The following is a 27,887-nucleotide window of genomic DNA, read 5'->3' on the forward strand; positions in this document are numbered from 1 at the left end:
TATTTCATAACACAAACGAACGCAGTGTTTGGGGTGGAATGGGTACAAGAATAGGGAATCTTTACAGAAACTAGAATGGAGTAAACCCAGCTTGCTTAAGGGCTATGATCCATCAGTTTAACCCTCACTTTAATGGTGCTCCGCCTCCCCGAGGGTCAAAAAGTCACTCACAGTAAATAGCTCCAAGTGTCCCCTGCCCTATTTACATGGTTGGTTTGAGGGCTCACTTTTGCCACTGCTGCAGTCTGGGTGCTGAGTTCTTTTTAGGTTAGCAATCCCACTTACTGAGCGGTATGCTATGGTTAAAATGACCACAATTCGGTTGTTTTAAGTTTGGTCGAATTTTCTTTGGTCAAGGCCAGAAAGCACAGGTAAGGTGTTCTGATTTAATGCAACAAAACTCTTCAAATTCAGCAGATGTGGCAAATGATGACCGTCTTAACTTGGCGTCCCCCCCATTGATGGACCCCATTTTTTCATTTGGTGTCTCATTGTGAATCCCTAATGTGATATCATGTATGTGCTCATGGGCATTGCTACAGTCGAATGCCAAGTTAAGATGGTCATCATTTCTCACATTCGCTGAATTTTGAGGGTTTTGTTGCGTTAAAGCTGATCACCATAGCTCTTACTTAACTAAATTTTTTATCACTGAATTTCAATGGTTTTGTTAGACTATAGTTTCTTTGGCCCCACTAGCCATGCCCTTTGTCTGTGCCCACTGTCAATTGTGCCCCAAATGTATGTAAAAACACAGAGGGACTTAGCCGGAGGCCTCAGCATCCACTGGCTATGGCCTTCAGCCATGCCGACTATCCATGCACCCCCTTCTCTATCAAATATTTTTTAAAGTACTGGACAGATTTACTGCAAACCAGCAAATTAAATATCTGGGACACTTTGTGCCCAAGCTGTTTCTTATTTGGTTCAAATCAATCCAGTGGTTTTTGTGCTTTGGGTGTTATATCGATGCATTTTTTCTCTTTGGGAAAAGGAATTGGACAAGGCTGAAAACAGCACTTTTTGTTTTCTTAATAACTTTTTTTTATCTTAACACATTTTTCCCAAATTTCCAGTTTGAGGGGATTGTGATGAATATTTTTCAGGGAACATTTAATCCATCTCTGTCCAGGGAGTCAAACGTTATTAGCAATATCATTTTGGGGAAAGTCTATGTACACAGGCGTCACCTTAACTATAGGGTGGTGACCGCTTCCCTCTATTTAATATATATTTATAGTGACAACTCCAAAGGCTTTGTCCTTTTTTCTGTGGGGGAGACACCCCCTTTGAGGCTTTGAGGCTAGGGAGGTGAGCCTCTAAGCAAAACCCTCCCTAGAGGTTTGGGAAAGCAGGACCACACTAGGAGTGACTCCCCTCAAGGGGCAAGCACGCCCATGGGGAAATCCCTAAAACTAAAGCATTATCGGCATACATGAGAATCCAAGAAACTGATGGTATATTCAACTGTGGGACTCAAGATAATACTGAAAGTGCCTTTGTCTGTTTGGCTCAAGACAATGCTGGTCTTTCTGGGGGCTTGACAGCTGAACATAAACATCATGCTCCTTTTTGGTCACAGAGCGAGAATAACGGCACAATCACCCTTAAATGGGGTAGGAGAAGCAACATGCAGAGGCAACCCTCCGACGTGAGGACATCACAAGGGGCAGAGCCATGCTGCACAGCGGAGCTGGCTATGGCGCTGACAGAGGCCGATGCAGAGGTGAGATGCTGCTCACCAGACACTGATGAGTGCAGTGTCTGAGAGACAAAGGCAACTCAAGGCAAGCCTTAACTGGGGGCGCGGCGACGCAGAGGACCTGGTGGGCCCGCTCTCCAGAAATCACTGCCGAAACCAGGGATCAAGAGACAATCAAATCCTACACACTCAACAAGAGAGCTCAAGAGTTGAGAGGCGTCAAAACAAGTGGAAGAGAAAACCCGATCATATACAGACTGGGCCGGTGGAAGGCCATGGCTATCCTAGCGATGCCGCCTCACTGGAACAATCCCAATGGAACAGAAGGTATCTGGATTGTCCAGGGCAGAGGCAGGCAGAGAAAGGTGAGAACAATAGGGAGAAAGGACGAGTTTCCTTAAGCCCCTAAAAGGGTCAGGGAGACCCAGAAAGAAAGAAGGAACAGAGGGGTTCTGGGAGCCCAAGAAACCCAAAGATTGTAATCCACCAGACGGCTCAGAGGAACTCCCAAGAGCTAAGAGAGTAACATAACGAGAGGGGTTACCAATATCCTAGAGAGATGAGAGACATTTGGAAAGAGGAACCCAGGGGGGCTAGAGAGGCCCAATGAACACAGCGGATAACAAATACCAGGGGAGCACAGAGACTCTCAAGACGTGAAGCAAGTGGGGAAAGGGAACTCCAAGTTGTGGGGAAAGGGATCTCCAAGTTGTGGGGAAAGGGATCAGGGAAATAGCCCTCCAATTAAAGAAATTGAGACATTTCGTTTTTTCAGGGATTTGAGACTTTCATTATGGAATTTAAGTAAACTTTGAGAAACTACCAAGACTTTTTAAAAAGAGCCAAGAACTGTTTTTTCCTACAGACACTTATTGAACCCAGAACCAGAAGATGCTCCTGAGAAGCCAGAGGAAGAACGGTGTGAAATCGCTGAGTGCAGGGCACACTGCCTAGTTTTTCTTTAATTTTTTTCCAAGTGGTAGGGCGAGTTTAGCGGTTAGGTTTGGAACAAGGGCTATTTTTTGTTTTGAATATTGGAAGCACATTAGTTATAGATTTGATAGGAAGGAAATGGCTAGAAAGGTGCTTTCTTTTTAAGTTAAATAAAGCCTCTTGACAACATCTCCTGTGGTCCGAGTCCTTCTGGCTGGCCACAATATATACAAAAAACACCAAGAAAGTGATGGAGGGTTTAAAAGGTTCCATGTGTTAATATCTCCGCAAAAATATCACCATATTTTTACAGCAATATTAAGACATGGAACCTGCGGGGGACACCCCTGCAACCCCTGCATTATTTTTAAAGTTATTTTTAAAGGAGCGGGAGACACCCCTGCAGCCCCTGCTCCCAAAAACGCCAAAATGTATCTGCCCAAAAATATTGCCTATGAATGTTCCAGACGACCATATATACAGCAATATTTTTGGTGGGGATAATATGTAGTGATATCGTTTAAAAAGGTGTGAAAAAAAACATTTCACCTGAAATGTGAAAATAGGATAGTCCATTTAAGCCACATCAAACATTCGACAACACCACCTAGTAGCCGTCGTTGGAGGTTCACCTCCAGTTCTGAGCTGCATCAGCAAGGCATTGTGGGTATGCAAATTAGCCTAAATGCAAGCCTTATTCTCTAGGAAATTGCCTTTTCTTTAAAGTTATGGTGGATTTAAAAAGGCTTGAAAATAAATCTTGCACCTGAAATGTTAAAATGCTAAATATCTGTCTTGGATTGATTAAGCTATGTATAAAGTAGCACTGCCCACAAAGACAATTCCCTGGAGAAAAAGGCTTGTGTTTTGGCTAATTTACATACCCACAATGCGTTGCTAGTGTGTCTCAGAACTGGAGGTGAACTTCCAGTGATGGCCTTTGGCGGTGTCCACTAAACATGTCTTTTGGGCCCACTAGTTGGGCCATCGGCCCTAGCCAGTGAGCACAGCCTTTGTGCTCACTGGCCAGGCCATATTGCATCCCTTGACATGTTGCCCCAATAGGTTACTGTTCCTTATCGTTCGTTTGTTCGTTCGTTTGTTCGTTCATTCGTTTGTTTGTTCATTCGTTCGTTAAGCTTTATTTTGATCAATTTCATCTTCATGAAAGCCAGACGGATACAAATAAAACAAAATAAAAATGATTCATGCAGAGTAAAATGTTAAATACAGTCAGATTACAATATGCCCAAAAGGCAGATTTATCAGCACATCTTCTGCAAAGAGCAAGTTATATACGGGGGGTAGTGAAGGTTAAAAAGACAAATTAAAACATGCAACTCTGAAATCAGACACCGATTTAGAGGAGAGCAAGCTTGCAGCCTCTACTACTATCCACGAGTATCTCTGGAGTCTTGTTACTTCAGTGATTAAAAACACTATCTTGTCATAGCAGCCGGGCCCTACAAACACCCAGAGCTCCATGTCACAATCCCATCTTCTCAATTCTAGCACGGCAGGCCCACCGACGATACCTGCACATTGCGAATACAGCGGGAGTATCAGTAGAATTAAGGTAGGCGATCATGGCATCTGAAATAGTTCTACAGCCCCGCAATCGGAAAAGGGCTTCAAGTATCGCTCTCTTGGCAACAGTGTGGCCAGGTGTGTTAGGCAAGAATTGATGTGTAGTCTCCCACATGGTTACTACAACACTTGTCCTCTCAGTATTAGGTAACCCACCTATTGGTATAGGTCTGTACTACACAAGTTGGTAGTGTGACTGAGCAGCCACACTTATCTCAAGAGGGGTAAATGTGAGCTGTAGAGCTGTAGCAATGTAAACCACCAATACAAGTAGCCAAGTAACACTTATACTCAAGGTTTGTAGTCAAAATAATTATTTATTTAACAATCGTTTTTAAATAATCATTCTTTAAAAAGGGCAATATATGCAGCAATCGAATACACTTCAAAATACTTGTTCAGAATTCTCACAAAGTTAATAGATACTCTTTAGAGATGCGTCTTACACACTGAGGTGACTTCACTAACTAGGGCAGTATTGGCATTTGTATATCACTAGTACACGTTGTAAATTCTGAGGTTTGTAGAAAGGAAAGGTTAAAGGGAGGAAAAAGGTTCAACAGATTCTCAGAGCATGTGAACACTTTGAATGTTCCAATTAAGTCTGTATAAAAACCTTTCCCAGCAATATTAGTACAGTGAGAATCAAAATCAAATGGAGTCAAAGAGTCTGCAGGGAGCCAGGACAGCTAAAGTGAGCTGCGGCACTTCTTAGATTGTATAAGTCTTGCACAAAGTTAGAGTTTTTTGAAGGAAAATCACTCAAGGGTCATAAGCTGTAATACTTGTGAAGGTTAGAGCTGAGATCAACTCTAGAAAAAGCAGCTACTGCAAGTCTCAACTGAGAAGAGCAAGCTACAGACACTGAGTTAAGTACCCCAAGTCAGAACAGTACCTTTGGTTAGAAGAAGAGGGTCCAGCTGGCTTCTGTCTGGTTACAGCGATGCAGATTCTGTGTTCCTGGGCCTCAGTCGTGGGGACAAGATGGAGTACGTCTGGGGACACCTGCGGCAGCAATTTGATGGTCGGCGGCAGCTACGGGTTCTTTTCGGATCACCAGCACTTCGCGGTTTCAGCATTCGGTAAATAGCACCACCGTGGATCTTGTACACTGGTTGTGCTTCCTTCACTCATTGAGTCCTGTTCTCTGGTGAGGTGACTCGAGCTCTGGTCGTCCTGCTTCTGGAGGATCCTCGGGAGCCTCCTGGAGCTTTTGTCCGGCTTACAGACATTGCACTCGACTATGGATTTCTCGACCCCTGGCACTCAGTTCCTGCAGCAGCAAAGAAGTACAGCCACTTGGGGAAGGTATTCCAGCAGAGTTCGTCTCGGGGTTAGTTGGTTCCACTAACCCAAAGGAAGAAGTCGTCCCTTCCGGAGCTTCTCTTGTTGATCAGAAAAAGGAGTTTCAGCACAGCAGCAGGGCTTCACCGGGCAGTTTTACGGTCCAGGAGGATGCAGCAAGCTTCGTTCAGTTTCTTCGTCGGGTTGTTCTTCCCAGTGGTCACGTCTAGTCCCACAACCCTTGCCTTTTAAGCAGGTTTCTCCCATTTATTCACAGCCTAGTTGTCACTCAAACAGCAGGGTGGCTGTCCAGCAAGGACAGCCATGCAGCCGATCAGGACCAAAGGGCTCAAACCTGGCTTGACACGCAGAGTAAAACCCAAAAAAGACCTCACAAACAGAAAATGGCGAAAAAAGAAGACTGGGCCATTTTGACAAAATGGTCACTAATGGGTGCTATACTGCAGCTGAAGATTCAGCCTGAGGTAGAAAAGCACAATGGTAGGAAAATTAAACCACTGCCACCAGCCGTTTAAAGTAGTGAGGGTAACATAAAAAATGTTACATGAGTAAGTAGGAAAAGGGGCTACTAAGTAACCCCCCAGCAATCCTCATAAGATGGCGTCTGCTGGACCTACAAAGAGAAAAGGTAAGTAAAGCCAGTTTCACTTTACTATTCTTGGGAACTGTAGTTCACTCAACAAAAGGTATTTAAACCTAATGAGAAATCTAAAGGATTTGATTTCTCTGTGACACTGCACTGAAGGGGCCGTTTGTCACCATACAAAAAGTAGATGCATGGGGCGTTTGTCAGACTCCAAAAACAAAGGAAACGCATAATCCAAATCAGATCAAAATACACGAGAGAGTGAGAAAAAGGGCTCACTCACTCCAGGGTTAAAATTAAAAAGTCCTTAAGTCCAGCAAAGGAGCTGGGGGTCTCTAAGGTTGAAGGGAATTGGCACAGAAATGAGAATTCTTCCAACAGGGCAAAGCATAACACAATGCACGAAATCCTAATTCGCACTGTAGCTGTGAAATTCCACTTTTTTGTATCAATCACATTTAACTCTTGCTTTAAAAAAAAAGTCCCATAACTATGATTATATAGCAATGGACTACAAATAACCCAGAATAGTTTTAAAATATGTGCGGTTATTATACATGTGACACGAAAAAGAATAACCTTGAATATGGAAAAATAACCCTGAATATGCGAAAATAACCCTTTACAGAAATGTTTGAGCTCTAAACCTGGTCCACAGACTCCTCCCACCCCACCCCTAGCCAGATTTGTTTCATCATTTTTCCTCTTCCAAAAGGCATTTATTTCACTTTTCATTTTCGGATTTCGCGAACCTGTCAAAAATGTTTGTGGGCATTTCTCACATCGAACAAACCAAAATGGTGTATTTTCCTTTCTGAAAAGCCACTCTGCTGCAAAGCACCATGCAATATATAGGTATAGATATTGGTTTAATTCTGGGAGAAGGGGGAAGCCCCTTATCTGTCAAATAGTTTAAAAACTACTGGACGCCATAACGCCAGACCACCCAGAAATCGAGTCAATGTTTCGTGCATGGTCCAATTCCGTCCATCTAATTTGGCTGGTGAAAATGAATGGGGACTAGTGTTTTTTTTACTTTCATAATAACTTTTCTATTTTGTAATGTTTTTTTCCCAGAATGTCCAGCTGGGGTGGGGGGTGGTGTTTTTTTTGGGGGGGTTAGGGGGTGTGCAAACCTTTTGTTTTCAAAATGCACACATCTGTCATTAGAGTCAAAAGTTTTTGCAATTCATTTTTTGGGCTTCCTATGTATCTCAATTCTCAACTGTAGTGCAGCGACCGCCACACTATAATATATTTAAACTTTGTAGGGAAACCCTACTATGCACCACAGTTGTCAAGTTCACAAAGAAGTCCTTATTTCTTTCACCTCCAATTCATATTTTCTTTATTAAATCACATCTGTCAGTTGAACAAACTATAACGGGCAATAAGCAGACTGATGCGTTTCAACCCGCTGGGTTTACTGAACCCGTGTACACCATCACATAACATACATCAGTGCCTTTGTGAAGTCCATCTTCCATGTCCACAAATACACATTACTACATCCAACATCATAATACTGGCTGCCATTTTGGAATTCTCACTCCTGGGGATTCATTCATATCATTCAAGTTTTTTCATATACGTCCCTTACACCTTTATACAAGACATTTTAGGAAATTAATTCCATTCACATTTTGTATATGTGTATGTCGATTGTAAACAGAAAGATGTCTCCAAGTTGAATGTGCTTCAGCTTAATAACCACTTAGATACTTGCCAACCCTACCGATGTAGGCGGTAGGATACCGCTTTTTAAGCAGTCCTACCGCCTACCGATTTAGTGGCAACAAATACCGATTTTTGAAGAAAAAAAAATATATATATATTTTATTTTTGGCCTGGCTGCCTGAGGCCCGGCACAGCATGATCAGCATCCTCTGGTGCAGAGCCGGCCTTAGGGGGGGCGAGCCGGGTGACCGCATGGGGCACCACGCGGCCCAGGGCACCATTAGTCCCCGCCACGCCAGCACGGGGGAGTCTTTCAAGGGCTCCCCCAAGCTGGCATAGCGGGAGAAGGCGCAGCATGCAGGCTTTTGATGTAAAAGGCGTCCACGGCCGTAGCCCCTTACCCCGCCAGCTCGGAGTCTTTCAAGGGCTTATGTGCCCTATTCCTATCATTACCTCCTCGACTGACTATTTTTGAAACTTTAAGATTCCTACAGATTTTTGGTCACAGAATGTTGGCATGTATGCATTTATAAGCATAGTTTATTGAAAAATTTCCAGCGCGACTAACGATCCCATTTATTCATCTCGGAGGGCTAATTGTACCTTCAGCTCGCCTTAATTTGAATCACTCGATCCATAAAATACAAAAGTGTTCCAAGCATTTCTACCTCAACCGTTTTATTAGGAACTTCGTGTGCATTGGTTATTAGCCATTTGTACGGTTCCAAGATGGCACCTTCATATTGTAATTTACTCTAAAGTGCATAGCACTGTATTATTATGCAAGTTCAAAATATGGCTCACGCTTTGCATAGTGTTATCACCTTCAAGCTTTGCCGCTGCATAAAGTGTCTTGTCTTTGTGCAAATCAGTAACAAGGTGCCAGTGCAGAGGGCTTGTATGTTCCTCATTTTCAGTATCTCCCTCATTTTGTTAAACATTATAAATATAAAACTGCTCAAAGCAGCATTTAAATCACAGTACAAAACTGTTCAATTCATAAAGTGCATAATACAGTCTCTTCCAAGTTCTTGTTACTATTCTAAAGCTATAAGTGATACTATCATCAAATTCGATAACAAAAACATTGGGCGTCATTACGAGTTGGGAGGCATTCCTGTGGTAAATCTGCTGGAATACCGCCCAGTGGAATTACCATTACCTCCACTTGATACAGCAGTATTACCGCCGGATTACAAGTGGCGCTGGCAGAGTTAATCCCCATTGGACTCGGGGCATTGATGGCGCAATTACTGCAGACGGAATTACTGCTGCAGTAATCGATTTTGCTGATTTTTGGCAGAAAGTGGGAGGATTTACCTCAAGCATGATGCTGGAGGTAAAACCCCCACTCCAGTGCCATACTCGTAGTATGGCAGTGTGGGAAATGTGGTAATAATTACGTTACCACCAATTTTTTCGGGCACAGCCATTCTTGTAATGAGCCCCATTATATTTCTTACTCTATACTACATAATAATGACTTGCAATTTGCATTCACGAGTCACTGTCAGTAAGTATATAAAAGCTCAACTTCCTGATAACAGACAAAGTGCATAGTGTTTTAATTTATGTTCACCATAATATCACATTATTCACTCCAAACGTAAGGCACCATTTTAGAGTCCTTTTTAGTTTGGTTTATTATAGCCCAAACTATTGCATTCAAATACTCATCCATGTGTACATAGGGATAAGGGCTTCTGATGAGGGGCACACACGAATTATATTTGAGGATGGACACACAGTGTTTTAGGTGTTATTTGTTTATTGCTCCCTGAAGGTGTAGCGTTCTTTGGTGGTGCACATCTATGTAAAGATAATTCAAAAGGCATAGCGTCAGTAGTTAATATTTGGATTTGAGGTGAGGGGTGGGGCAATCCTGGCACAAGACCAGCTAAAACATGAAAGAAGATACAAGTCCTAAACTTAAGGCCCCTTGCACACCACTAAACTGCTCACCATCAAATATTTAACAATAATCTCAATATATGTTAGTTATACATTATTTACACAATCAAGGGTGTTGCAGTAAAAGGGTTTATAATAATTATAATGTATTAATGTGATACAGTTTTATATAAAGTAAAAAACTTTACACATTTCCACAGAACAAAAAAGAAAAATCACAGAACATAAACAGAGTAAAATTCATATTAAAATTATACTGCATCATAAACTGGACCAAACCAAACATTTCATAAATGCATATAATGATAATAAAATTTGACAAATGAATAGCTGTGGAACTGCACCAACTACCATACATTATCAAAGATAACTCATATAGATCTCTTAAATTAATAAGTGTCTGTACAAATGAATACCTATTTTAGTACTGTTTTAGTATTCACATCTGACTTTCACAGCCCCCTTCTAGAGGAAACGCCAGGTTTCAGAGCCAGTCCTACTACAGCACTTCATATGGGAAGAAGCTTCCCGCCACACCTGAAAGAGCACTAAATGTAGTCTGGGGTTTAGTGAATTAATGCATTGATGCCAAAATTCTTCCTGCTCCAGATATTCCAAGTTATGGGCAAACTTTCCAAGGTTTTTGGCGCGGCTTCTGTTCATCACTCGGCATTGGGTTAATACTTGTCGAGAGGTTTCAGGCTCAGTGCGCAGTGCACATATTCTACAGTACCTTTCTGATTCCTCTAAGCCCATTTCGGGGCCTCTCAAGACCAGGATAGGTAGATGATTGATACGCAATAGTAAGACAAAGCGCCTTAGCAGGTCTGAAGGGCAGAGATTTAAATATGGCTATGGCTTTTTAAAAGTGAACAACACATGTAGAATGGATTTATAACTTTTCAAACTGTCTAGGTGTGAGAAATTATTCTGCCAGTCCCAGAGATGTAAGCGTTTCTGCATAATATGGGACAGAAGCTCATTCTCTTGTCCCAACTCCGGAGACCAGCTAATGTCTTCAAACAGTATATTCATTTGCATTACTAATTTGTGTTGTCTCCCAGAACGTACGTCTTCTTTAATAGCCATAAGAAGTTTATTGGCAGGCTTATTAATGATTCTAATGTAGAATTCGCTCTCTTTTTAGAACAACAGCTTTAAGAGATATAAGTCCCACCTCAAGCCTGATCAATGCCATTGGGATGCACTGAGGGAGACCAAGCATCTTCCTCCAAAACTTACCCTCCATCAGTTGTAACCACCCCAGATTCATATTGATCAGTGGGTCTAGGCTGTATGTCACCATAGGTACCAAACATTGAAGATACAGTTGGCGTGCAGCCTTGATAGAGTAACCACTCTGGTCGCGCGTGAATTCGTGAATTAGCGCTGTAAGCTGTGCAGCCTTGATTTTACGCGCCTGGATGCAGGTGACATAGTTTCCCCTGTTATCGAAGTCAACACCTAGATATTTGTATGAATGGGTGTAGTTGATTTCAGTAATACCCAACAGCAGCCGAGGTCTTGCCACCCTGCCTGCTGTGTATAATTGCAGGTTTGTTTTGCTATGGTTAATGACTAATTCGTTGGTCTCGGCATATCGCCAAAGTTGTTTCATAGATTTTAGGATCCCACTAAATGTGTGATCTAGGATCACAAGGTCATCGGCGTATGCCAGTATCATACAGTGGGAAGTGCCAACCTTTGGAGAGCAGTTATTGATTGCCTGGAGACAATCGGGGACATCTGACACAAATAAGTTTTACAGAGTAGGGGCCATAACACAGCCCTGCTTAACCCCTTTCAACTGTGGGATAGAGTTGGTCACAAACCCACAGTTGTTGAGTCTTAGTTGTACTGACGTATTTGTGTGTAATAGCTCTAGATAGTATAAGAGAGGCTCAGGGCAAGCCAGGCTTCTTAATTTACTCCACAGGATAGATCTGTTGACCGAGTCAAAAGCGGCCCTGAAATCTACGTATAAAGCGTACAGTGGAGGGCTAGAATGGGGGAGCGCCTTGCTTCTGAGTGAGTTCATAATAAACTGATTATGGGATGTGGAGTAGCCAGATTTGAAACCGCTTTGAAAGCGGTCCAGAATTCCTGCGCCCTCAGCCCATTTCTGTAGTTCCTTTAGGAGGAGTGACGTAAGCATCTTGCCAGTGCAATCCAACATGGACAGTAATCTGTAATTCCCAGGTTCAGTTATGTTCCCTTTCTCAAACACTGATATAAAAATAGCCGCCTGCCAAGATGCTGGGATAAGCCCCTCTGCCAGGATTTTCTCGAATAAAATTTTAAGTAGGCCAGCCCAGAAATGCGAGTTGTTTCTCATCACAGCATTGAATAAGCGGTTGGGTCCTGGGGCACGGGAAGAGTTTAGCTCTTTGATTCTGCATTGCAGCTCCTCTGTGTAGACCACAAAGGGAGGATTAATAGGTTTATTCTTTTTGAAGCTACTAACATTTTTACATTCCTTGCCATTGTGACTTTCAAGATAGCAAGACCATTCCACACTGCCTATGGGTTTAATCGTATATGACTGTTTACTCCCCTTGGCCTCCCCCAGCACAGACCATATGTTAAGTGTATTTCTGCTGCAGAGTATTTTAACAGTATGCTGCCATCTTTCTAGCTTCTTGCGCTTATTATGTAATTTTAGCCAGGTGTGATAGCCATTTTTCAATTTCCTGATATTAGAAATAACCATATAAGAAAAATACCCAGATTTAATCATGCAAATGTCTTTCCTAACATTGCGTTTTCTATCTCTGATGGCACAGTCGAAAGTGGCTTCCTTTGGTGATTTTCCCACAGTCATCTGCGCTTTACAGGAAGCATGTGTCCCGGAAAAAGCAGATAACTATCTCTCGATTTGCTCAAATGTCATTAGCTTAAATCTATGCTCCTGATTCAGATCTCAAACTCCAGTGGCCTTAGTTTCTTTAAGAACATTCTTCTCAGACCATGAGACCATGAGATACGATTTAAAGTGTGACTTGATGACACCTCTCCCAAGTTGGTGGACCCCACCTGCGAAGGGAAAATCCCCAGCTTCATAACAAGGGGATCGTGGTCACTCCATTCGGTTTTCCTCACCCCCATATCCTCAACAATAGCAGCAACCTCTGCACTGGCGAAAATGTAGTTGAGGGTGCTGCCCCCTCGCCCATTTCTCCAGGTGATCTTGGCTGGTCTATCACTCTTTGTACGGCCATTAATAATCTTAAGGTCCCAACATTTAAAGAAACCCAGCCAACAGTCTCCTTCCGCATCTAAGGGCATATAATTCCAGAGGCTGTGAGTATTTAGGAGCGGGTTGTTGCCTGTACCACTCCCACCATTAATATGGCAATTCAAGTCACATGCCACAATTACAAAATAATTCTCATTATCAAGCCTCCATCTGCCCAGTGTCTCGTGCAGTGATTCCTGAATGAGTTCTCGGTGTTTGCCCCCCGGCGGGTTATATATGTTAACTAATAACATTTTTTCCCAGTTTGCTTTTATCTTGAGGGTCACTTCAACAGCACATATATAATTGCCATATGCAGCGGTGATCTTTCTACTGTGAATTTTGTTAGTGATCCCAATCATAAGCCCCCCAAAAGGTCGCTCTCGCACACCCTTTTGGGCAGGGGTGTGATGTAAAGTATAACCATCCATGCCAATAGTGTCAAGGAGTTCCCCCCCCTTCTCACCTGAATCCGTTCTTTACCGGTGTCCCTGGATGCTGGCTTCTTTCGGATGGATCGGGTTTTGAAGAAGGAGGCCCGTGTCTCTGCCGCATCCAGTATGCGTTCAGTTTTCCAGGAGGCCGAATCCAGGAATCCAGGAGGCAAGGTAAGTTTGCTAGAACTAGAATCCAGGAGGAAGAAGGGGGGGGTTTGAGGAAGGGAAGGCGGAGTGGAAAGGAGAAGAACTGCGAGCTACAGAGCACACGTCTGGTCGCTAGTCGCTATAGCATTGAGACGCACGGAGCCGCGGTCTAGAAATAGAGAAGGGTTACGTCCAATGCATGGAGCGAGAAGGGAATGCGTTGGACGGCCATATTGGAGGTATTAATGTGTATAAGTCTGTTGTGACAGGGACCATGAGGCCCAAAAGGGGCACACCCTGCGATTCATGACAGCATGCCTCCTCCGAAGACCCTTCCCTCCTGGTTTGCCCGGGTGGATGAGGTGGAACCTTCTAGGCAGCCGTGGGGCCTTGATGTTTGAGAGAGGTTCCCAGGTTCTTTCGCTAGGAGGATATCCTTTCCATTCAACCAGGTATTGAAGCTGGCCCCTTCTATGCCTGGAATCACAAATCCGAGATACCTCATATTCCAATTGGTCATCGACCAGTATAGGAGGAGGTCTGGAGGGTTTTTGGGAGGACGGATAGTAGGGTTTCAATAAAGATGTGTGAAAGACTGGGTGTATCTTCTTCCAGGATTCAGGCAACTCGATCCGATAAGAAACAGGATTTATAATTTCTTTAATGGAAAAAGGACCATAGTACCGAGGGGCCAGTTTACTAGGCCATAGATGTCGGGGTAGTAATTTTGAGGACAACCAGATTTGATCACCGACTGCATAAGAAGGGCCAGGTCTTCTTCTGGAATCTGCATATTTCTTGGTCTGTTTCCTGGCCTTTTCCAAAAATCCCTTGGCTTCTTTATGTATGTTGACAAGGGTTTCGATCCAGGAGTCAACTGTAGGTACTGGTGTAGATTGGGGAAGAACAGAAGGTAGGACCGACGGATGAAATTATTGACTGCAATAAAAGGGACTGATCTTAAGTGCCGAATGGTCAGAATTATTGTAAGTGAATTCAGCCACGGGTATCGGGAGCGACCAGTCACCCTGGACCTTGGCGGGGAAGCCTCGAAGATATTGTTCCAGGGTTTGATTAACACATTCTGTGATTCCGTTGGTTTGAGGGTGGTAACCTGATGAAAGGGCAAGTTGGATCCCTAAGCATTGACAGAGATGTTTCCAGAATTGTGAGATGTATTGAGGTCCGCGATCCGAAATGATCTTGGAAGGAAGTCCATGCAAACGGAATATGTCTTCCAGGAAGATTCCTGCTAGTTCAGAAGAGGATGGTAATTTATGCAGGGGCGTAAAATGAGCCATATGAGTGAACAAGTCTATGGTAACCATGATGGTGGTATACCCACGGGAGGGTGGCAGTTCCACAATGAAGTCCCTAGTGATAATCTCTCAAGGCCTAGTTGGCAATGTAGGTTGTAGTAGAAGGCCCGCTGGTTTCTTGTTATTGTGTTTATTTTGGCTATAGACAACACAGGATTGAATGTACTGCCGTACGTCGGGTCTCATCCTAGGCCACCAGAATTGCCTTTGTATCAGACAGAGGGTATTGGTGACACCACAATGTCCGGATTGTAGGGTATCGTGGCAGAGATTCATTATTCTCTGTTGTAGTCTTTTTGTAGGGATGACCAACAGATTGTCTTTGAACAAATAACCTTCCCGGACCTTTACTTTCCAAGGATTTCTTTTGGATTTGTCCTTCCACAGATCAGAGGATTGGGTTTGGGCTTGGATTTCTTCGAGGAGGTTGACTGCCTGGGCCACAAATATCGTGGGGGAAAACATCTGAGGATATGCCTTGTCTTCAGTGGGCTCGTAGTCAGGTCTTCGAGATAAGGCGTCGGCGATCAGGTTTTGTGATCCAGGAACGCAAGTGATATGGTACTGGTACTGGGCAAAGAAATATGCCCAACACGCCTGACGACTGTTCCTACACTCCAAAGACTGTAGAATCTGGAGGTTCCGGTGGTCAGTACGGACCTGAAGTGGATGTTTAGCTCCCAAAAGTAGATGTCGCCATTCAGTGAAGGCTTGGCGGATGGTCAACAAATCTTTTTCCAGGACTGAATTATGTGTTTCACTAGGAGTCAGAGTTTGTGAGAGGTAAGCAATAGGGTGTTCCAGTTTATCTCCTAATTCTTGTTTCAGGACTGCGCCAATGGCATAATTTGAAGCGTCTGTTTCTACCAGGAAAGGACGGCTAGTATTGGGTTGAGCCAAGATAGGAGCTTGCGTAAACTCTGTCTTTAAATGCTGGAACGCCATATCTTGTGGTGTTGACCAGAGGAAAGGAGTGTCTTTCTTCAGGAGAGCAACAATCGGTTGAACTATCTCGGAGAAATTAGATATGAATTTCCGGTAGAAATTGGCAAGTCCCAGGAAAGATTGAATTTGTTTCACGGAAGTAGGAGCGGGCCAGGTCAATATGGCTTTTACCTTTGAAGGGTCCATACCGATTCCTTCTGGGGTCAGAATAAACCCTAGGTAGTGAACGGAGGTCACATGAAACAAAAAATGTTCAGGTCTGGCCAGGAGTTTATGATCTCGGAGTCTCTGCACCACTGCCTTCACATGCTCTTCATGTTGTTTAGGATCCTTGGAAAAGATCAGTATGTCATCCAGATATACAATAACAAAGAGAAACAGCATGTCAGAGAACACCCTATCCATAAAGCTTTGGAAAATTGCCGGGGCGTTAGCCAATCCGAAGGACATGACTAGGTACTCAAAATGACCAAAGGGTGTTCTGAAGGCGGTCTTCCATTCGTCTCCTTCCCTTACACGGATCAAATGATAGGCACCCCTGAGATCCAACTTGGTGAATATCACTGCGCCTCTCACGGCTTCCAGGATATCCGAAATCAGGGGTAACGGGTGCCGATCCTTGAGGGTACATTGATTTAGCCCGCAATAATCAAGGCAGGGTCTGAGTTCCTTGGTATCCTTCTTGGGAACAAAGAATAGAGAAGCACCAGCAGGAGATTTCGAAGGTCTTATGGTGCCATTTTGAAGGTTGGTATCCAGGTATTCTCTTAGGGCCTTCTTCTCGGGTTCGGAAAGAATGAACATCCTGCCGAAGGGAATCACTGCAGAGGGTTCCGTATCTATTGCGCAGTCTTCAGGTCTGGTTGGGGGTAAGGCCTGGACAATGGCAGTCAAAAACACATCAGCATAAGCTTGGTAGACTTCAGGAACTTGCATGAGATTGGATACCATTAGTGGTGTCTGTTGTTCCTTTGTTGGTTCCTTTGGGTGTGTTAATGGAGGTTATAGGGATAGACAATGAGACATGCAAAACTCTGAGCCCAGGAATAGGGAACCCGCAGACCAGTTAATATATGGGTTGTGTTTCTGTAGCCAGGGCATGCCCAATACCAAGGGGTAATGAGCTGACTTAATAATGTCAAACCTGATCAGCTCTCGATGGTGATTTATTGAAAGCTGGATCTCCTTGGTATGAAGGCTTATGGGTCCTGATGTGAGGGGTCTTCCGTCGATAGCCTCCACAGGCTGCATGATGCTTCGTGATTCGTAGGGAATCTGATGTTTATCAACCCACTCATGATCGATGAATATTCCCATAGCTCCGCAGCCTACCAGGGCCAAAATGGAATAGTTTGTATTCTTGGATGGTGATAAAAAGGCCTGTAGTACCACCAAATTGTTTTGTCCAGGAGGGTTGAAGGATGGAATGGATGTGGAGCAAACATCTCTCTCCCAAAGCTCTGCTCCATCTAGGATCGGGAGCTGGTGTTTCCCGAATGCCGAGGGGGTGCTAAAGGACACTCCCTAGCCAAATGCTTATCTGAGGCGCAGTACATGCACAAGCCCGTATGAATTCTTCTCTCTTGTGGAGATATGGGTCCACGAAAAGCCCCAATCTGCATGGGCCCGGATTCTGAAACTGGGCTTGGGTTGATTTCCAGTCTGGGGGTACCCTCAAATGATACCTTGGAAGGAGTTCCCCTGGATTTCTTCTTTTCTGTCTTCCTTTCCTGGATAAGGAAGTCAATCTGCATGGCAAGATCCATTAACGCCTGGAATGAGCTTGGTCGTGCCACTCTGGCCAGCTCATCCTTAATTTATTCATTCAATCCTCTCCTGTACAGGGTAAAACTCGCCTCAGTGGACCAGTCGGCTTCCTTTGCCAGTTGTTTAAATTGGGTCACGTATGTGAGCATATCCTGGGCCCCTTGCTGAAAGTCTAACAAGCATTCTTGTGTGCTATAGACCTGCTCAGGGCGGTCAAACATGTCTTTTAGGGCCTGTATAAACCCATCATAATCTTCCAGGAGGGCATCACTAGTGTTAACAAGGGGAGTGGCCCAAGTCGAGGCATTCCCGGAAAGGTGAGAGATTATAAAACCCACCTTGGCCCTGGGGGTCGCAAAATAGTAAGGCTTGAAGGTAAAGTGAACCAAGCACGAATCCAGGAATGCACGAAGGGTCTTTGCTGAGCCTTTGTATTTATCCACGACTCCGCCCAGTAAAACACTCTTTTGTAGCAGAATCCCGGGATAGGACCAATTGTTTGAGAGCGGCGTTCTCCGCTTTCAGATTCTGTACCTCAGTTGATAGTTTCTGCATACAACGCATCAAGTCCTGCACGGCAGCCTCCATGTCGATATCGCTTTCGATTGAGTGGCGTCTCAAACTGTCAAGGAGTTCCCGCCTTCTCACCTGAATCCGTTCTGTACCGGTGTCCTAGAATGCTGCCTTCTTTCGGATGATCGGGTTTTGAAGAAAGCGGCCCGTGTCTCTGCCGAATCCAGAATGCGTTCAGTTTTCCAGGAGGCCGAATCCAGGAATCCAGGAGGCAAGGTAAGTTCGCTAGACCTAGAATCCAGGAGGAAGAAGAAGGGGGGGTTCGAGGAAGGGAAGGCGGAGTGGAAAGGAGAAGAACCGCGAGCTACGGAGCACACGTCTGGTCGCTATTCGCTATAGCATTGAGAGGCGCAGAGCCGCGGAAGGCGTGGTCTAGAAATAGAGAAGGGTTACGTCCATGGCATGGAGCGAGAAGCGAATGCGTTGGACGGCCATATTGGAGGTATCAATGTGTATAAGTCCGTTGTGACAGGGACCATGAGGCCCAAAAGGGGTGCACCCTGCGATTCATGACAAATAGGAGACTGTAACCACGTTTCTTGAAGGAAAAAGAGGGGATGATTAAAAATGAAAGAAAGGGAACCCTTGGTCGTAAGAAAGTGCTGATGTCCATGAGTGTTCCAGCTGAAAAAGGAACAATCTCATGGCTGTTGTAATACCATAGGCAGAGAATCAGCCACCATTTAGGGTGTTTTGGATGTCACTCATCTGCATCTTCTTGGCGGTAGGTTCTGTAGGCCTGCCGCCATTGTTTTTAGAAGCTAGGTAGTTCTCACTAGGTATGGATAGATCTTCCTTCTCCTTTTTTGTATCGACCTCTAACCCAACCTGCATGAGACTTTTCTTGTGCGCCCGAATCAGTTGTGCAGATGCCAGGACCCTACAGTGCAAAGGTGTCACATTTGGGTTAGAAACCCTCAGTGGTTCGACAAAAGAAAAGTCCTCTGAGCGTATAACCCGCAATTGGGGTATAAGGTTGAGTTCAGTCAGGACCTCCATTCTCGGCAGCCACCTGTCTCTTTTCTTTGGGTAAAATGTTTTGATTATGCATATTTTACTTGCTTTAGGGTCTTCAATATCTTCAACCATTGATTGATTGATCCTGGTAGTCCTCAGCCCCAGACTTGTCTTTCCTACGGCGCGTTGAGAATTTTGTTGAATCTCTAATTGCACATACTGAGAGGTCTGATTCAGAACCCTCTGTATCTGCATTTACTGAGTCCTTATTATTGTCCGGAAGGACCCAGCTAGTCAATGTCCCAGCCCCTTTGCTCAGGCGTTTCTTGGTTTTACGGCCCCTTTTCTTTGCTTTTTTAGATTTGACTGGTGGGACGTTAGTGGGAGGAAGTGGGGAAGCTATTTCCACCACCGCCTTATTTAAGGCCGCCCGCTTTATCATTTGTCTCTGCTTTTTTGTCAGAGGTAGAACTGGGCTGCCAGCAGCAGTGGATACAGTAGGTTTTCTGTCTTCCACTGATGTCACAGGCGCTAGGGTCCCCGTCGGATACACAGGGTTTCTAGGCTCATGATCCAGCCATACCTGACGGTTGGGCAGCCCCAGTTGTATGATAGTTTGTGTGGATCCTCCCGCATCGCTTCAGCAGAATCTTTAGCGCAAATTGCATTGATGCGATAGACACCTGTAGATCAATTATGGCTGTATTATTTAGGCATTTATCCACCCCCTTCCCTTCAACATCAGTGTGTTACAAATCTTCTGTATCAATATACAGGTCAGGGGAAGTCGATAACCATCCCATGGTAGGTACCACTGGGGAGATGGGAGTCGGATGTGTGGGGTGGTTTCCTGACAGATTTGGCGTGGAGTTGCCAGTCTGTTTTGGACTAGTTGGCTCAATAGCTGCTTGGGAGTCGCTGTGTGCGGCATTCAAGACCTGCGCCTCCACCACCATGGTGCATTTTTTCATTGGTGAGGTAAGTCTATTAGTTGCACCCATCGTTTTTTGGATGGAGAGGCATAGCTCAAGCAACAAATTATTATCAATGTCATTAAAGTTCGTAGTATCCAATATTTCGCTGCCATTTTGTGTGGGGAGATGCCCCCCCTTCCATTGTGCCATTTTCCACCCTGAGAGTCTCTTTGGGAATGGCTTTAGCAAACATAGCCGGGATAGTCCCTTTGTCCAAGTCACCACCCTCCGCAGTGCTGGGATTTTGCTGCTTTCTCAGTATTCCCTCTGCGTAAGATGTATCTAGATTTCACGGCTTTACTTTTAGTCATTTTGCACACTCAGATCCTAAAACCGTGACAAACGCTGAGCAACAGTTGCAGAGGTTCAGATTCTTTGCACACCCCAGCGGTGTAGCAGGGAAGATAATCCCCCAAATCACAGAGGTCTGAGGAAAGAGGTGGAGGCTCGGTTGAAGAAAATGGCAGCCTCCACTCAAGACGTGATACTTTCAAGGATACTTTAAATGTGCAGCCGGGATCAAAGAGGTGATACAACCCTCTGCAGTCTCTCGCTCACTTTAAAACAAATTGTAATATCTTTCTTACCGCTCCGTGCTATGCGATGCCATAGAAGAGGTAATCCGTCAGTTCTGGCAATGGATGTTGTGCAAAGCGTCAGGCGCAGAAGTAAGGGCTCCTGCCCACCGTATCCCACAAGTGACCACAAAGGATCACTTCACACCACTTCACGACCCGCGTGCGCTTCGCCTAGAAAGTAGAAAGACTGTCAAAACATGTTAGCCAACCACAAAGGACCACTTCACACCACTTCAAGGGTTTATATCAAAACACAAGAAAAGATCAGTGTTAATTCATCTAATAGTAAATGTTGACCTGTACGTGTTTTGGCTCATTAGCCTTCATCAGTAGCAAAAGAGTATGCATCATAGTTCCAGATTCTTCAATTTAAAATCTATAAATCAAGAAATACAGTATAATGTATCATCTATCAAGTAGATATCTTAATTAACAGTATTTTTAAATCCTCCCATGTCTAGGAGTAGTCATTCACCTGGATTTAGTGACAGTAAAGATCCAAAAGTCCAACTAGACCTCTTCCCATAGTATAGGAGCAAAAACAGTCCTTTGTGCTTCAAGGTCAACAATTTCCACTAAAAATCAAGAAAAATCGTAAAGTGTCAGGGAAGCCTAACCTGAAGCCTAACACTACGCAACATTGTGGAGAAAAGAGGCTGCAATCCACACCTTTTAGTCCAAAATGTAGTTAAGCGAGGGATTTCATCAATGGGGAAGATTTTGCTGTAGCAGTGAGCCACTTCTTGTGGTGAGGACAATAGAAAGATTATCTAAAAGGGTTAAATGAAATGGGAAATCTCAGATTGGGATGCCTATACACAGATCACAAGGTCATGTTATAGCTCCAAATGGAGTACTTCAATAAGGTTTCCAAACAGTGGAAGATAATAATTGTGAATATGAAGACTATCAGGTTAAATGTTTCAAAAAGGGCACACTTAGTCTAGTATCCATAAATAGAAAAATGTGTATGTAGACAGATGAGAGAAAATTTTGTAGCTCATGAGATGAGCTCCTCCATAGAATATCATGGTTAAGGCAGATCAAGATGTAACCAAAAGGATTATCTGTTAACATACAAGTACATTAGATAGATGAAGATTGAGTTCCAAAAAATGTTGCAAAAAAAGTTGCAGTCCAGTCCCAGACTAAAAGCTTAAACCCTTATTACTTAACAGATTTTCTGCAATTTAAAGGGAAACACCGGCCTCTCGTGGATTGGGAGCCAGCATTCCCAAAATGGCTGCCTTAAATAATTCTTGCCCCCACGAATGATGTCATCATTTCCAAACATGATGACATCCTTTGTAAATATTGATAAACACGGTTGTGTACCATTATAAACAGAACCCGGTTCTCTATGTAATGAGAATAGATTCCATAGAGGAAAAAAGGTACATACAAAATATATTGAAGATTGTGTGTCCAGGTGTTGTAATCCACAGGATATAAGGAGTCATGAGGCAGTGTGACAGTACTGTTGGAAATAAGTACTATCAATATATATATTTAGGAATACCACATTAGCCGTACAAAGTTGCAAAGGAATAGAGTATACAGTCCCACCCAAAAAACATTTAGTGGTACTGTAGTAATTGATAGAACAGTAATTGATCCATATAATATATGGATGAATATAGATGTATAATATGTCATCAATCTAGATGATAAAAAAAGGGGTGCCCGTGACCATAATTTCTGGCGCCTTGGCAGTATGCAAGGAGACCATGAACCAAGTTCTCAGTGCACTAACCCAACTTAAGTGTGGATAGTACAGTCATAGCCATATAGAATAAGTGTAATGGTGTAGCTTAAAATCCATTGGGATCCCTAATATTGGGAAAAACAAAATAAATGGGTATTTATCTCTCCCATTCCCTGGCCCCAGTCATGCTAATTCCACCCATTCCTGCCCGTCTCTGGAACTCTTTGAGCTCTGACCTCTTCAATGGTGGCTGCCATATTGAATGACTCTCTGTAAGAAAGTTCTCTTGAAACAAGCCGAAACTAGTGACCATCTTGAAAGTTAGGATGTAATAAACTATTTAAAGTATTCAGAGTAAACTATTTAATTTCTTATTGACGACCACCGTAAGGCACAGGCTGCCTGGTTTAATATTACCATGTTACAAATGACCGAGGCGTGATGATGGGTGTTGTAGTTCTCAGATGGATTTTCTTTTCTTTCCATTCCGTGCCAATGCAGTCCTGTTACGCCCACACAAGTCCTTTTTATAGACACGACTATCAGAACACCTGCATTGGCCCAGCACAGATTATCAGAAAATCAAGGTTTTAAATTAACATCTAAACTGCAGATGAGCCACAGTGGACCACAGTGTAATAGGCAGAACATTCCACAGTTTGGCAGCCAATTCGGACAAACCGAAATCTAGGCACAGAAATAAAAAATCTGTCAGCAGAGTGCATAAGGGCGAAATGTATGCTGCAGGTATTCGGGCCCCACAGCATGAAAAGCCCTGTGTGCAAGACACAGGGATTTGAAAAGCACCTGCTTGGCCAATGGGAGCCAATGAAGATCAAGAAGAATAGGGGAAATATGATCCCTGAATGGGGTATCAGTGGCTAGCCGAGCAGCAGATGTCTACAGAATCTGCAGTCATTGTACCAAAAAATCCAGTTGCGCAAGGTACAAGGAATTACAATAGTTAATACGACTAACGAATAAGGCTGCAACATGTTGGGCATGAAGATGTCGGGGAATAAACTGCAGCACCTGTCTCAGAATCTTCAGCTGAAAATGGCCAGCCTGGCAAACTGAGCTGATCTCAGTGGCCATATAAAGCAACGCAGAAAATGTAACGCCAATATTTCTAACAACTGCTACAGGAACAGAACCAATAGACAAAGACCAAAAAGGAGTCCAGAGAGAAGTACCAGAAGCAGAGCCCACCACCATGACCCTAGATTTGCCACCGTTCAATTTAAGCCAATTGTCGCTCATCCAGCTCCCGACGGCATGCAGACAGTCCCTCAGCTGAATAGCATGGGAAGGGTGGAGCAGATCCAGATGAACTATAATTTGAGTATCATCGGCATAAGAGTAACATCTGAAGCGATGGGAGCAGATAAGAGCAACAAGAGGCCCAATGTAAATATGAACAAGGTGGGAGAGAGGGCAGAACCTTGTGGAACCCCACAAACCAGAGAGGATAGAGCAGAGAAAAAAGACTAAAGAGATACTGACTGAGAGTGATTAGAAAGGAAAGAATGAAGCCAGGGTAGAACTGAAAATCCCAGAAGCATAAAGATGACTGAGCAGGATGGAGTGATCAACGATGTCGAAAGCAGACAACAGATCTAACAGAAGCAATGCTGCCACTCCACCCTGATTGGAAATAAGTGTCAAGTCATTCAGCACTGAGACTAGAAAAGTTTCAGTATCCCAACCTGGCCTAAACCCTGACTGAAAGGCATCAAAGAGACCTGTGTTTTCACAGAGCCTCCCAAGCAGGGGAGCAACCACTGATTCCTAGCAACTTCATAGAAAAAGGAAGGAGCGCTATAGGGCAAAAATGTGCTGGAATCGGAGGATCGAGAGAAGGCTTTGAACAATCAAAGCATGTTTCTGGTCTGAGGGAATCTCACCCATTGAACAGGAATGTTTGATTGCAGCCACAAAATTGGTGGCAATTGATGGCAGAATTTCTTTCACAATATTGAGAGGAATGGCATGAATAGGTGAAGCAGACTTCATTTTTTCCACAGCTGACACAATGTCTGTGACCGGGAATGATGGAAAAGAGTCCCACAGAAATAATGGAACAGCCAGAGACAAAGGAATCAGCACAGGAACTGAAGAAGATGGAGGGACCGTATACTCAGTGGCCTGACTCCGGGCTAGCGTGATATGCTCATGAATATCCACTATTTTGGGATAAAGAAGGCCAGCAAGGGAGTCGCATAGGTTTCGGGAAGGGAAAATAGAGTCAGAAGGAGACACTTTAGTGGACAGCGAGCAGACAACCTTAAATAGTACTTTAGGCTAATTAATGGAAATCTCAAAGCGAAGAGTGAAAAAAATTGGATTTGGCCTTACTAACAGCTCAATGAGAACTAGCTGTAATAGCACATGGGCGAATATGAGGAGCGCCACTTTCTTTCAGCTTGCCTGCGTTTAAGGCACCGTCGTTAAACCAGGGCTCCGAAGGCCGACCCCCGAACTGCATTTGAGAGGGGACGCCACATCAGCTGCAGTAGAAAATATCTAAGATAGAGAAAAGAGATCCAAACATGGAGTGGCCAGGCCCAAATCATTTAATAGGAGAAGTAATCGGGGAGCGGTCAACTGACCGTCAATTGCGTTTCCATACATTCTGATTGCAGGATATCTTAACAGTCCAAAAAATTGTATACAAACGGGATGACAAAATGATCCGCCCAAGTGACCCTGTGAGCGGTGGCTACTGAAATATCAGTAGTCTTAGCAAAGACCAGATACAGGCAGTTACCTACGATATGGGTAGGTTTAGACACAAGTTGCACAAGTGACAAATCTGCCGTAGTCGCAAAGGCATAGACAGGGTAGGGCCTGAGTGGGCAAGGCCCACCCAAAATCTGTAAATGCCCACTCAGCAGCGCTATGTGAGATTTTACAGATGTTAATGTCGCTGTGGTGGGCCCAACTACATTTGCTTCAGGCCCTACTTGTTGGGCAATCCTGGCTACGCCTGTCATAGCTGGGATCAAATTTGAGGCTGCAGTATCAGAGGGGTCATTACACCTTAATTACAGTCGACCGCCACAACCAAATTACTGTATTAAGCTGAACAGAAGCCACCAAACTAACAAAAGCCTCAATAAAAGCAGAATCAAAGCGAGCGGGACTATAAACAATTAGGAAGTGAATGGCCCTGGAGGCAGATAGGACCATACGCACCAAGAAAGCTTCTATTTAAAGTTAGAAAACAAAGGAATAGCTGCTAATACAAATGTAGACTTAAAAATAAAAGCAATACCACCGCCAGGGCGATTGGAAGCACGATCTGACCGCAGTATATCGTAACCTGCTGGCAGCATGTAACTACAGCAGGCCCTGAGGAGTCAGATAACCAAGACTCAGTAACCAGCAAACAATCAGGCCTCAGGTCTAGCAGCAGATCAAAACAATCGGAAGCATGAGCCACCAGAGACCTAGAATTGCACAGCATGCAATGCAGCTCGGTCATATTGAAAGATGGCGTTGCAAAGGTAGCCAAAGGATTAACCTCAAAGCAAGGCGGCCAACAAGTAGTGGAGGGAGCTGGATCAATCAGCCATTTCCGTGAGACAGAAGAGGAAGCATCATACTTGCAGGAAGCAGGGGAACAGGAAAAAGCGCTATCCAGCCCCCTGACCGGGACCCTGATGGGCTTTCCTTTTGCGTGCCTTTGGGGCACATCAGGTGTGCCCGCTGCACCTGTCCGCTACGCTGCCTCTACTGCCGGCACATAAGTGTTGGTCTGTGGATCACGTAACCGCGTGAAGCGCGGAAAGGAAGAACAGACTAAAGTATTACTACTGAGCTAATCGCACACACAGTTCATAGCAATCAATGGGAGTTTTGGGGGAAGGAGACAAAGACACACAAAATTGTAAGCATTCTAAAAATATTTTCACAAGCACAGACAATGAGCGCCGACCAACGGCAGCTTCTAAGTCAAGTTGCCATTCACAAACCTCTGGAAACCTAAATATTCATGCCATTAGCAAACCTCTGCAATTAACACACGGGCGTAAATGGCCGTTTTACCATACTACCTTGTTTAACCTCCTTGTGTGATGGTGGGCTGGCAAAAGCCACATGATGACTTCTGGGTCATGTAGTGTCCCTCCTTCTCCGCCTGTATGTTGTAGGCTGGTGGAGGGAGGAGCTGGGAAACTACAAGTCCCATAGGACACGCAAGGTTCACCTGCTTTAATATACCAGCGGGAAATCCATGAGGAAAGGCACTGGTGGAGAGGTTCAGGTGGCACGAACTCGGTAGGTCAAAAAAGCAGATGTTGCTCCCTGGCCACGAAGTGTCTAGTTTTATGGCCTACTCTGACCCTGTATGCATTCAGTGATATGGAAAGGACCGGAATCTCTGGAGTACACCATCCCCGCCCCGCCACCCATCGTGTTCGTTCACTACTAAAATGGTTATATGTGTGTGGTGTGTCCGCCTCTTTCATTATAGGCAGAACGCACAAGCAGGAGATCTCATGTCAGGGGTAGGAGGTTGCTACCAAATGGCACCTATTGGATAGGGTATTTTGGGAGGGACAAAGTTTAAGCAAAGTTTAGAAATAGTCAAATGTTTTTTGTTGTTTTTTTATATAAAGTAGAGACCTGCCTCCGTCCCCAGCATGGAGATTCACTTGACAGTTTAGAAGCGGCATGTGTATGAGATATGCATCCTTCATTGAAGAATTCTTACGGCCTCTGCCCGATTTGAAGGCTACAGTACCTTGTTTAGAGACAGGGCTGGTGTCGTACAGATCTCTGCCCAACCCACATCTGTGTGGTTCGGTCTAGTCCATTCTGCACAGCGAATGCCGCGGAACACCTTTGTACCACCCTCGCCTGGACACTAACCTGGTCTCCGGTGTCAAAATCTGCAGGGCAACTGCCTGTGGCACTCCAGAAAATTCCCTTTCTTGTGATGACAAGTTGTCTCCAGGTATCCCAACACCATTTTTCTGTCATAGGCTTTTACATTTCTCACATTAAAGCATTCTGGGAGTTATAGTGTTTAATCATACACGTAAATATGCCATAATTACGTGTATGCAAAGGTAGCAGGCGCCCCTCTCTCGACAGAACAAGGCCTGATAACCTGTTCAGTGGTTATTAACCACTTGAGAGTTCGCAGCCACTGCTTTTACTCACTGTGCCTTTCACAGATGGGAAATATCCATTTGCATATCAGTCTTTGTCCTGCCCAGGGGCAGTCCAGCACCGAAATGCAATGGCAATTCCAACCTGAACGAGAGTACCACCAGCAACCCCATACACGTGTTTCACCCTTGTTGGGGATCATCAGTGAGGTGAAGTTGATGCCTCTCTAAGCACAGTGAGAGGGAGACCACGTCTGGTTGCCTCCAGGAGACCTAGGGCTACCAATCCCAGGTTCCTTGAAATTTAGTTTGCAAAGGTAGCAGGCGCCCCTCTCTCAACAGAACAAGGCCTGATAACCTGATCAGTGGTTATTAACCACTTGAGAGTTCGCAGCCACTGCTTTTACTCACTGTGCCTTTCACAGATGGGAAATA

The 27,887-nt window shown here is 44.3% G+C and overlaps 1 protein-coding gene across 3 annotated transcripts in view; it reads left to right on the forward strand.

The window, feature by feature from the left end:
• Nucleotides 1–27,887, forward strand: part of AK9 (adenylate kinase 9) — a 1,784,103-nt gene that overhangs the window by 675,441 nt on the left and 1,080,775 nt on the right. The gene's annotated exons all lie outside the window — the stretch shown is intronic.

This window comes from Ambystoma mexicanum, chromosome 4p (assembly GCF_040938575.1).
Source record: "Ambystoma mexicanum isolate Mex_15411 chromosome 4p, UKY_AmexF1_1, whole genome shotgun sequence".
Classification (NCBI taxonomy): Eukaryota; Metazoa; Chordata; class Amphibia; order Caudata; family Ambystomatidae; genus Ambystoma; species Ambystoma mexicanum.